General features: G+C 42.2%; 1 pseudogene; it reads left to right on the forward strand.

Moving 5' to 3' along the window:
• LOC102500055 (ubiquitin-conjugating enzyme E2 C pseudogene) overlaps nucleotides 1-5,273 on the forward strand; it is a 7,957-nt pseudogene extending 2,684 nt beyond the window's left edge.
• The last annotated feature ends 7,771 nt before the right edge of the window (nucleotides 5,274-13,044 follow it).

Genomic DNA, 13,044 nt, shown 5'->3' on the forward strand with positions numbered 1-13,044 from the left:
TGGGATTCTGGGCATGCACGCACACAAACCTGGCATGATTTTCAAGCTATGGGTCCAGGACTTAAACTATGATTGGCTGTATGGGGATCCAGCATCTTAACCACCATGCCACCTGCTGGCCTAATATGCCAAAGGAAATATTCTTAATGGACATGTGAAGTAGAAAAGTAACCACCTCCTGTGGATTCTGTCTTAAGAAACTTAAACGGGAGATTCTACCAAAATGAGGGGAAAGGAAGGAAGGACGGCAGAAGGCGGGAAGGAAAGATCCAAGAAAGAGACAACCCTGCCCAGGGAGATGGCAGCCAGCTGATCTCAGCATCCCCTTCACTTAGGATGGTGACTGCTCCCTCTTCAGTCACGTTCTCTCTTTAGCCCAGGAAGCCTGTAAGACAATAGAAAGGGTTTCTTTCCCACCCCTTCCTCCAAACCTTCTACTCTTCAGTACAAACCACGTGGACCTTACTTCAACAGCGGCTCATTCTACCGTCCTGCTCGGTTCCTCTTGAATAACCCTTGCAACCCCAGGCCTTCCACCCATCCAGCCACCTTATCTTTCTCCAGCTATGTCATGCCCCCTCTAGCATTCCCCACTCCACTCAACTAAGAGTCATCTCTAATGAACTAAACCTTCCTTGGAAAATGCTTTTTTTTTTTTTTTCCTTCTTAAGAAACCTTGAATATTACTCAGAAGACCCTGGAGTTTTAGTGAAGTCCATACAGAGTATGGATAGTCGTTTGAGAACGAAGTTTCAGCTCATCATTAATTTGTTTCATTCCTTTAAAATGTCTCCTAATGTCCCAGGGGCGGGGGGCGGGCAAGGTTCGTCTGTTGCTGCTGGTTTTGATTTTTCACTGCTATACTCTTTAGCGTTTTGCTTTAATGCATAAATGAATAAAATACTTACTCATTTTGGATACTCTGTATTTTATTTTTTAGTTTGCTAGAAAACATGTCCATTTGCCAGAAAAAGGCAAAAGGAATGTAAGAAAGCATCCTCCGTGGGAGACGGTCATGTCACAATTCCTTCTTCCAAACTTCTCCTTTTGGGATTTTGTACACATACATGTATGCCCAGCGTATTCTTCCAGCCACTAGGTTCACAATTTGAATTGTGCTGTCAGCCATGGGAGAAAGAGAAAGACACAGTAAGACAGTGAGGAAAAGTGAGAAATCACCCCCTGGGGGGTGGGGACCCTGCCATCTTTTCTCCTTTTTCCTCCCCCATTCTCCTCCAGGATCTTGGGAACCCACCTGGCATGATTTTCAAGCTACTGGATCCGGGACTTAAACTGCAGTCAGCCATGTGGGAATCCAGTCTGGTGCCCCCCCCGCCCATTTTTAAAAAATTGATTCCAAAGGCATGTGTTCACCAGAGAATCCCCCATTTTTAAAATATTGATTCCAAAGGCATGTGTTCACCAGAGAAAGATGGAGAGATGAAGAGTGGGGAACAGTCTCTCAGTGAGGCATGATCACACCACCATCCCTTCTCTTCCATTTCTACATGCTGCTGGGATTTGGGGCAGGCATGCACACATGCACCCAGCGCATTTTTCAAGCCACCAGGGTCGGGATTTGAATGATTGGCCACTTGGGGTCCTACTCCTTAATCATTAGGCTACTGGCCAATCCCCAATGCCCTATCTTTTAACTGTGTCAAAATAATCCGTTGACTCTCAGTAATAACAATTTTCTTTCTCTTCACCAGCAATGCCTAGAATATATTGATACTTTTTTTCCTCATTGAATCAACTCTAATAAGGCCCCTAGTGCCAGAAAAAAAGTGACTAGGCTTCAAGACCTACTTGAAGCATATACCCTTCCTTTTATTTCCTTTCAGTATTTGATTTCCAGACGTGAAGTGCAAACACTGGGATAAATTCTGCAATGATAGTTTATATTCTGAGATGTAAGTGCCCTTTATCCTGCTGTGACTTGGTTTTGAGACTTAGGCAATAGCTGCAAATAAATCCAGCACTATACCCTAATTAGAAGCTTTCACTACATTCATTAGGATGCAGACAAATAGTTTAAATAGGGAGATTAAAGAGCAGTGGAAATGATTAGAGGAGCACAGAAACAGCTTTGCAACCAGGGAGAATTTTCTTATATGTGCAATTACATTTTCAACACAATTAGGTACTTAATTGTGTACTATCCTTAGTTAATGCATTTTAATACATAAACTTTCAGAATTTTTTTAAAAACTACCTTTGTCTACTGCTTTCTGGAACTTTGAAAAATACTGGGTGGTCAGAAAAGTCATGACATATTTTTGCATAGAAAAACACATCATGGCTGGGAACCAGCAGTTGGCGTAAAGGCTATGTCGTTGGACTCCCACGAAGTCAACCGCAGTTCATGTCCTGGACCTGGTGGCTTAAAACTCACGCCGGGCACATGTGCGTGCGTGCCCAAGATCCCAAGAGGCGAATGGAAGAGGAGAATGGAGGAGAAGGGATTGCGGTGTGACCTTCCCCCCGGGGGGTGATTTCTTCCTTTCTGTCTCTATGTCTCTCTCTGTCTGTCTGGCGAGCGCACGCACCCTATAGCAAAAACCTCTCCAAAAAAAAAAAAAAGAAGAAGAAAAAAAAACACATCATGGCTTTTTTTTTTTTTTTTTTTTTTTTTTTACAGAATTATTTTATTTGTTTATTTCAATTTGACCAGAGATGGACAGAGAGAGAGAGAGCAAGAAAGCAAGCCACCAGGTTTGGGACTTGAATCACGGTTGGCCATGTGAGAGTCCAGCATGACTTTTCTGATGACCCAATATATAAAGTTTTCTTCTTACTCTCCAAACAATGTTACCAAAATTTGAATGGTCCAAAATCACACAAGTTTAATCTGTTTAATGTTTATAACCAATGTTTAAAACTTTTCTGAAAAAATGTGTAAGGAGTTATGTGAAAGAAACCTATCTCAAGTTCTCAGATATCAGGCATAGATTTTTTAACTTCATTGCATAGTTAGGACTTTACATTTTGTTAATTTAATTAAAGATGAAAATTCAAAAAACCTATCATATTCATAGCCAATCTTCATTTATCCACTTTCACAAGTTATGGTTGAAATGTGGCAGAAAAAAAAATCTCCAAATAATTATTCATAACCATGCTACCAATATTCAAGTTGTTTGAAGACAAGCAGGTTTTCTTAGGGGGAGAAGGAAACAAAAATGTTTAAAAGCACTCAGCGCTCAGGAACCAGCAGTTAGTGTAATGGTTATGTCGCTGGACTCCCATGTAGTCGACCGCGGTTTGCGTCCCGGACCCGGTGGCTTAAAACTCACGCCAGGCACGTGTGCGTGTGTGCCCAAGATCCCGAGAGGAGAATGGAGAAGGAATTGTGGCGTGACCATCCCCCCTGGGGGGTGATTTCTCGCTTTCTGTCTCTCTCTGTCTGTCTGGCGAGCGCACAGAGCAAAAACCCTATAGCAAAAACCTCTCCAAAAAAAAAAAAAAAAGCACTCAGCGCTCAATACAGAGTCAAGAGTCTGGCTCTGCAGCAGTGATAACATGCTGCTCAAGGGAAGCCAGACCCATATGGGGACCACAGTTCCAATCCCTGGTTGGATCAGCCTGAAACATGCCAGGCATGCTTGTGTGTGCTCAAGACCTGATAGGCTGGAGGGCTGGAGGAAGGGGACTGTGGCACAGCCAGACACTGTGGAGGGTACTCGTCTCTCTCTTGCTGTCGTGTGTGAGCACCAGTACTCTACCATGAATAAAGAAAAAGTAATTAGGGAGGACCAACAGATGGTGTAATGGTTACATCGCTGGACTTCCATGTAGTCAATAGCGGTTCGAGTCCCAGACCCAGCGGTTTAAGACTCACGCTGGGTACATGGGCATGCATGCCCAAAATCTCAAGAGAAAAATGGAGAGAAGGGATTGCAGCGTAGCTATCCCCCTGAGGGATAATTTCTTCCTTTTTGTTTCTCTGTCACTCTGGTGAGCACAGGTACTCTATAGCAAAAATCTCTCAAAAAAAGAAAAAATAATTTTTAAAAAAATTCAATCAAGAAGTGTCAGCGAGTGGTGCGGTGATTAAGGCGCTGAACTCCCACGTGCCTGCAGCATGTGCCTGCCTCTCTATTGCTGTATGTCTCTCTCTCATGGAAGAAATAAAAAAGAAAAAAGATTTTTAAAATTGCTTTAAAAAGGGGGTCAGCAGGTGGCATGGTGATTAGGGTGCTGGACTCCCACAAGGCCGATCATGGTTCTAGTCCTGGACCTGACAGCTTGAAACTCATGCCAGGCATGTGTGCGTGCATACCCAAAACCTCAAGAGGAGAATGGAGAAGGGATTGCACTGTGGCCATCCCTGCTGGGGGGTGATTTCTCACTTTCCATTTCTCTCTATCTCTGCCAAGTGCACTCACCCTGTCAAAAACCTTAAAAACAAAACTGTTTAGAAAAATAAAAAATGGCACAACTGCACTCTGCAGCAGTACAAATGAGTGGGACCCCTATGAACTGATGTGGAGGGTCTCCTGGATGGATGTAGTGTTAAACGAAAAGCAGAAAGTACAAAAGAGTGACTTCGTATGCTTCATTTGTGTAAGAGAAAAAACAAGAGTTGCAGTCGTGGTCGCAGAGTTCCTGTCTCCTTGCCAGAGCACCCCAGAGGGCCTCCCAGAACCCCAATCCAGCCGCCGCCAGCGTAGCTGCCACGGGTAAAGCAGCTGAACCCAGTGGGGGCGCCGCCAGAGACCCGTGGGTAAGAGGCTCCAGCAGGAACTGATGACCCTCATGATGTCTGGCAACAAAGGAATTTCTGCCTTCCCTGAACCAGACAACCTTTTTAAATGGATAGGGACCATCCATGGAGCGGCATATGAAGACCTGAGGTATAAGCTGTCCCTCGAGTTCCTCAGTGGCTACCCTTACAATGCACCCATGGTGAAGTTCCTCACGCCCTGCTACCACCCCAACGTGGACACCCAGGGTAACATCTGCAAGTGGTCTGCCCTGTCAGACATCCAGACCATCCTGCTCTCCATCCATAGCCCCCACCCAGCCCATCCTGCGCTCCATCCATAGCCTGCTAGGAGAACCCAACATTGTCGGCCCTTTGAACACACACGCCATCAAACTCTGGAAAAACACCACAGCCCTTAAGAAGTACCTGCAAGAAATGTACTCCCAGCAGGTCTCCAGCCAGGAGCCCTGACCCAGGCCATCAGCCTCTCCTTTTGTCTTACTTTTTCCTTAGTTGGTCTGTCCTTGATTTCTATTAGGACTCTGTATCTCCAGCTGTGGTGTTATTTTTGTTTTGTTTCTGTTTCTTATTGTCTGTTTGAGCCCTTGTGTCACACATTAAATAAATGCATTTTAGTTGGTTTTTGGGAAAAAAAAAAAAGAGAGAGAGAGCGGGAGAGAAAACACAAAACACATGCTCTGCTCATCGTGCAGAAAGAGCGTAAGCACACATGCCAAGATTACTTCCCCAGTGAGGGTGAGAGGAACGGGAGTGGAAAGGATAGAAAGAGTAGGGTTGGGAAATGTCACTCGCCCAAGTAGAGTTTTCAGTTCAGTTCTAACATGTGGATTTGGGTTAATGTTTTACAGCTATACTGGTCAGAGTTTTCCAGAGAAACAGAACTAGTAAAATGTGTGTGTGGAGTGATTTATTTGAAAGAACTGGCTCATGTGAGTTTGGAGGCTGTTAAATCCAATCCCTGCAGGGTGGGCCAGCAGTCGAGACCCATAGAAGAATAGCTGTTGTAGTTCTGTCTGATGGCAGAATTCCTTTTTGCTACAGAGAGATTTTTCTTTTCTTTTCTGCTTTCTCACTTTCTCTCTCTCTCTGTCCCTCTTGGGTCAAATTAAATAAACAAAGTTTAATAAATTATTTTTAAAAAAATGCCTACGGGTCATAGGTTGGCATAGTGATCATGTTATTGGACTTCTACATGGCCAACCACAGTTAGAGTCCTCGACCCAGTGGCTTTAAACTCATGGCAGGCATGTGTGCATCTATGCCTAAGATCCCATGAGGAGAATGGAGAAGAAGGGATTGTAGCATGGCCATCGCCCCCACCCCCCGGAGAGGGGGTGATTTGTCACTTTTCTACTCACTGTGCCTGTCTCTTCCTGGTGAGCACACATGCCCTAAGGCAAAAACCTCTAAAAAAAACCAAAACGAAACAAATCAGTACCCTTAAATATAGAAAATATGAGAATCTGCATATGCTTAGTCCAGACTGGGTGAGTTCAAAAATGAATTCCATGTGGTCCAAAGAGAACCTCAAAATTTCGAAACAGATGTAGGAGAATGGACTTGGTAGACAGGAACAGGATAGAAGTCTGAGAAAAGTTTACGAAGGACTATGCCTATTAGCCATAGGCTTCTAGAGTGCCCAGTGGAAATCACTCCACTTGTTTTGGCCAGAGCTCCTCTCTGTTGTGCATTAACTTGTCTCCACACCATTTCCTCTGCCTGGGGGCCTGCTCTGCATCTGGCCCCTGGATGGGGAACTAAGAGAGCATGGCCCATTGTTCAGGTTCCTATTGCTGTACAACAACTCCAACATGCAATGATTTAAACAACCATTTTGTTTGTTCTGCTTTGTAGGTAAAGAATTGCAGAAACGCTCACCTGGGAAGTCCTTGCTCGGGGCCGCTCTTGCTACTGCAGTCAGCTGTCCTCCGATGTGAACACTCAGCCGGGCTGGACATCCAGCATGGTGCACTCACAGGGCGTGGACTGGAGGCCGGCTGTCAGCAGGGAACGCAGGTCCACTAGGAACCACAACACCTGATGGTTTCACATGGCTGGCTGGCCACAGAGAACAGGTGTACACTGCACGGCACTCCATGATCTAGCTTCAGACCCTGCACACTGTCGCTTCTGCAATAGCTGATTAGTGGGTCACTAAGGTTGGCCCAGCTCCATGGGGAGGGAAATTAGATTCCATCACTCAAAAGAAGGGAAGTAAAATTTTGCAGAAATATTTTAGAACTCCCACACCACACACACCAACATAAAGCTGCAAAGTGGGGTTGTTTTAAAGTCAGTCTCATGATGAGCAGAGACCCAGGCAAGAGTTAGATGTTCACTGCATCCCTCCTGCACTTACTATCCTTTATTATCTCTCCCACACTTTCCTCTAACTGCTCCTTTCAGCCTTTGCAAAGCTAACAATAGTTCTTCAGGTGAAATGGGATGGCAGGAAGGATGCGGGTGGGGGTAGCCCCGCCAAACTGTTATACTACAGGCTCACTGCCTAAGAAAATTCATGGACGTCTTTGTCATTTATATATACTGCACCCAACTTGTACACACACAAGCATTGCTATGTAAGTGCCTACTATGTGCCTGACACTGCTCATCCTGCCATGTACAACAAATTCTCTGTCCTCACAGAAAAAGGGAGGATAAGAAGCAGAACTGTGTGGCTAGATAAGAATAAAGAGGAGACCACAGCAGATGCTGGGGAGATGACAAGGGACCGTGTTAGACCTTGGGCTTCTACTATTAATGGAGTGAGAGCTGTGCAGAGTGGCATGATTTAAGTTTGAACAGCTCTGCTGAGAACAAGCTGGAAGGGGCAGGAACAGGGACGCTGGTTAGGAAGTACTAAAATAATCTAGATGAGGGGCCAGCAGGTGGTGTGGTGGTTAAAGGCGCTGGACTCCCACATGGCCGACCATGGTTCAAGTCCTGAATCTGGTGGCTTGCTTTCTCACTTTCCCTCTCTCTCTCTGTCTGATCAAACTGGAAAGTAACAATAATAATAAATAAAGTTAAATAAAATAATTATTTAAAAAAATAATCTAGATGACAGTGGACTGGACCATGGTGGCGGCGGCTGAAATGCTGAGAACGGCTGTTACTAGGACATATTTTAATTGAAAGTAGAGCCAATAGGCCTGCTCTCAGATTGGTGTCTGCAAGACTGCATGTTTTCAGCATGCATTTGCAACTTGGGGTTCAACCACTTGATAGATTAACAGTTAAAATGACTCTGGTAACACGACATTAAATGTCACACCTGACAATACAATGTAAGAAATAGGAAAGTACATGAATATCTTAGAAAATAAAGTTCCCAAATCAGTAAAGGATTATTTCTTCTTATAAAGTAAACCCAGAAACAAGCAAATTTCTGCTTGACCATATGCTCTCTTTCTCCTCACCCTTTCTTCCTCTTTTTAATACCGCAGTGAGTTTATTCAACCAGATGTTCCTACTTACAATAGTTATTCTCTAACGGCGTAAGAGTGCACAACAGAACTTCTTACATATTTAGCCTAATGGCGCATCTTCTTTTCATAAAATTTTGCTACAGGGTATGAGCACTTACCCAGAAGAGACAGAGAGAAAGAGACCACACCCCATGATAGAATCCTTTTGCCTCCACTTCTCCACCTTGTTGGAATTTTGGGGCATGCATACACATGTCCCAGTGTGTTATTAAGCCACCAGGGCAGGTATTCAAACTGCTTAGTTAGCCAAGTGGGATCCAAATTTCTTAACCACAAGGCCACCAGTCTTTAATCAAAGGGTAAAAGACTTCAAGGATTGAGCCTGAGGTCTTGTGTGATGGAGAACAAGTATCTTGGATTTAACAGCCACAATTAACTGCCATTCTAATGATTCCCAGTTCTTTCTTTTTTAGATTTACTTAATTAATTCCATTTGTCATTATTATTTTTTAATTTGACCAGAGAGAGAGAAAGGGAAAGTGAGAATGCAAGCCACCAGGTCCAGGACTGGAACTGTGCTCAGACATGTGGAAACCCCAGCGCCTTTTAACCACCATGCTACCTGCCGGCCCCCCGAAGTTCTTTCAAATCCATTAGCTTGATTTGGGAACACTCTCCAAATTCTTTACTATACATTAATGTCCACTTATTTCATATAAAATGAAATTTACTTTCTAGAACGAATTTTTTAACAGTTTCAAAATCACTTAAAAATAGTAGAGCTTCATAAAACAGTGATTAAGACTCATTGTGCTTTAGAGAATATGGGAAATGAATGACTGGTCTGTAATAAAACTGGCATTACAAAGGTCATTACAAAAGCCATCGATCAATGCCACCATTGATTCTTCATTCTAGAAGAAAAGCACAATGATGTCTAGAGTTCCAACATATCTCTTGACCTTGAACTCCAGGGTCTGAGGAAATATGCTGATGTACAAAAACATACTATCCTTCTAATGGTGTAAAGAAATTCTCCCTGCTGTATCTTTCTTCAGAATGTCAAATTCAGGATGTACAATTTCTTTGAGTATGAAAAAAGAATACTAGAAAGATGAGCATTAGCTTGGAGGTCAGACACAGAACATTCAGTTTTCCACTTGGGAAACTGATTTAATTTTCATTGTAAATGAACTGCAAATCCATGAATCAAACACTGAGATATCCTTTTCCTTCTTGCTGCCTATTCAAAGAAACAAATTCAAGAGTAGTATGAAAACATTAACAAAAACTAAAGAGTTACAATATGCCTGTCCTTTGACCTAGCGATTCCCACTTTATAGAAAATAATTGGAAATGTGAACAAAGATGAACATACAAACATACTGAGCCTAGTGTGTTTAAATATTTAGTGGTTTAATTAAAATTATAATACTCTAAACATATATAACCTAATTTTAACTTGGGACTGGTGAAATAAATGATGGGTTAGCCACATAGAACAACAGAATATTGCTGTCCAGGCTAGTCTGGGCAGTGGTCTCCATGGATGGCTGGGCCAGGCTTCACCATCCACACACGCTTTCTATGACCTCCATGGGGAAACCGGGGGTAGTGAGCCTCTCCCTATCACTGAGTATGACCGCCCACACTTCATTTGCAGAAGTCAGTCCCCGGCCTTGCCTAAGCTCCAAGGGCTGGAGCCCTGCCCTCCCAGAGGGCCTGTAACCAATAGTCTCTGCTGCAGCCATAGAGCAATTCAAAACACCCACATGGGGGGTTCTCTCTTTTTGACATGGGCAAACTATCCACAGTGTATCAAGTGGGAAAAGAAGTATGGTCCCATTAAAATGTATATCTCTAAGTATGTCTTATGCAGGTAGAGCACATTAAAAAAAAAAACATCAAAAAGATACACAATGTAAGTTTAATGGCATTTTTCTCTGGGTGGTAGGTCACAGGGTTTAAGAAAACATCTCCTTGCATGCTTTTTGGTAGTATCTCTTTATTTTCCTTTCTCTGAGAATAAAAATATTATTTGAGGATGAGAGAGAAGCAAGCTCTCTTTCTTTTGCAAACCCGCAATAAACTGCCATTCTAGTTTCTAAATCAGTCAGTTCTCCTGGGTGTTGACTCAGAAAACCGAGCTGCTGTCGTAGGAAAGCAGAGCAGGGAGGAGCTATTTCTGCAGAGCTCCATGCAGGCAGTCTGTTTGACACCTGCAGTCCACTGAGATTCTTGAACCTTTCCCCTGCTCAACTTCAACAGAGGCAATGATACCCACCTCCTGACATACAACACTGATGACACGCTAACCCCTTAAGGCAGGGGAGTTCTTCAGATGGATAGACAGACAAATAAGACTTCTTGCTTTTCTCATCTGTAAAATGGGGAAAATAATGCCATGCAAAAGTGTTGCCAGAATTGAGTAAGATAACATAAATAAAGCATCTGGCACGCAGTGCGTGTGAAATATTAATAAATGGTGGCTACCATCACTGCCCCACGTCCAGACAAACACGAAAGCTAAACTGAGCAATGTAACAAATAATATTTTATTGTATGCATATTCTCAAAAAAACACAAAAACAGGACCCACAAATAGGAGCAAAGAACAAAGTTCTCTAGCCTCTCTGGGATACACAGGGTACCATATCTTATAGAAACACAGCCAGTACGAGAACAAAATGTACTAAATAACATTACTCTTTGCTTCCCCAGTCAAAAAAGTCTAAGAGGCTTGAAACTGTACTCTAATATAAATCTGTTGCACAAATCAATTACGTGAAGTTACTGTAAACTGCAGAAAAGAGGAGGCATTCAATAATCTGCTCACAATTAACAATTAAGCAATAGACACTGGAATAAATATAGCATGTATTACTTATTTGTTAAACCTCACATTTGTAACGAGCAGATGGCTTATCATTAATAGGAACTGGTTTCTTACATTTCAGGAGATACTAGATCTATACAAGAAGTAGAAAGTACTTTCTTGAAAACTGAATTTAGAAAATAGTTCCTTGGGTCTGAGTGCCCATGGTATTTATCACATACTTGGGTCAGTTTCAACAGTTTAAAAAGGTAGATACTAACAGAATTCTTTTTCATTTATTAAAAAATTTTTTTTCTTAGGTTTTGTGCCAGAGGGTATGTGCGCTTGTCAGAGACAGACAGAGGGAAATGGAGAGAGGGAAAGTGAGAAATCGCCCCTCAGTGGGAGAGCCATGCCACAATCCCTTCTCCTTCACTCTCCTCTCAGGATTTTGGGCATGCACGCACATACACCTGGCATGATTTTCAAGCCACCAGGTCTGGGATTTGAACCGCTGTCAGCCATGTGGTAGTCCAGCAATGTTGAGCCCCACACCACCTGCTGACCCCATACTAACAGAATTCTTTAGGGGGAGAACAAAGTGAAACATTCTAAAACAAGAACAAGATTTTTTGCTTCTATCTTCTAGGAAGCACGACAGAACCAGGACATACAAAGTGAATACATTTGCAGTGTAATGATTCGGTTCTCCCTAATGCTATGGGTACTGCTATCACTTAAGACTAAGAAAGGGCAATTCAAAAAATGTTTACAATGAAGAATTGGCATTTCCTTACCACATACATACTAGAACTAAATATAAGGATCTTTTCTAATATTCTGTATTTCGTAGTCCCTATTTGTACAAATTAGCTTGAGTATTCAGGAATGGAAAGACCAGTAAACTGTTACTTGAAGAACTACTTTAAATGACCCATTTAAGAGAAATGTAGTCAAAATAAGGCAATAACTATAAACCTATCTGTAGTTTCCTCGTGTGCCTCATCAGTAAAAAAATTGAGAAAATAATTTTTGCCCACCTCTATAAAAAAATATCACCCCATTTGCTACCTAGCATATGACAGAGACAAAACCAGCATGGCATATATGTTTCTAAAGAGAAAAACGAGAGACTCAGGTGGAGAGCAAGCTGCGCTGAAATGCTCTCTTTTCCTTTGCTAAGATTCCTCAGTCCCATTCTTCCTTCAATAGACACTTTTTGATTTACATTGACCTGACCCCTTGGGAGGCACTATAGCAACTTGATGTCCTCTAGGGAACAGAGTTTTCTCAAAATAAAAACGGTTTGAAAATACGGGTATTATCAGCAGTTTTGACACTCTGATCTACTGCAGGCATTAGAAAGTCACATTTTACAGAAGTTACAGGAAAACGAATCCACAGCTTAGCATTCTTCCACAGGACAAGGAATCGATAGTTTATTTTCCTTCGAGGACTTAATAAAATTCCCAAGATAGCACCTTCGTATGAGCTGAACCATAAACTCAATTAAAGTCACTATGTGAAATTTAACATTTAATGCTCTGGTTTCAAAGTTGCCACTATTCAAATTTTCTTCTAAACTATATTAGTAAGATACATTTTGCAGAATCTAGGAAACATCTTTCTTTTAAAAGAAAACCTTTTTTTTCAGGTGATATAACAAAAATTTAAGCAGAAACAAAACCTTTCCATCTTATTTCTGAACACCAGTCGACTTTTAGTGCAGATCATTCTGGAATGTGATATGTCTAAGCTCCTTTCCTTTCCTCATTACTTGTGTCAACTGCCTGTCTTAAATATTTTAGTCCCTCTACGATGTTGTCCTAATAGACTGAGTGCTTTAGTTCTACCATATAGAACCGCCATGTTGTCTTGATATGATCCCAACACAAGGATGCAGTACTGAGGTTTTGTTTTGAATCAATATCCATTAGTAAGGCTAACAAAGATACTGTCACTATTTATTTTTGTGTCCTTTTAAAAGGTAGGCTCTTCTCCACTTACTTCCATAGCCCTAAAGTAATAGAAATGTGTTTAAAACACACACACACACACACACACACACACAC

This window comes from Tupaia chinensis, unplaced genomic scaffold (genome assembly GCF_000334495.1).
Source record: "Tupaia chinensis unplaced genomic scaffold, TupChi_1.0 Scaffold148296_1, whole genome shotgun sequence".
Lineage (NCBI taxonomy): Eukaryota > Metazoa > Chordata > Mammalia > Scandentia > Tupaiidae > Tupaia > Tupaia belangeri.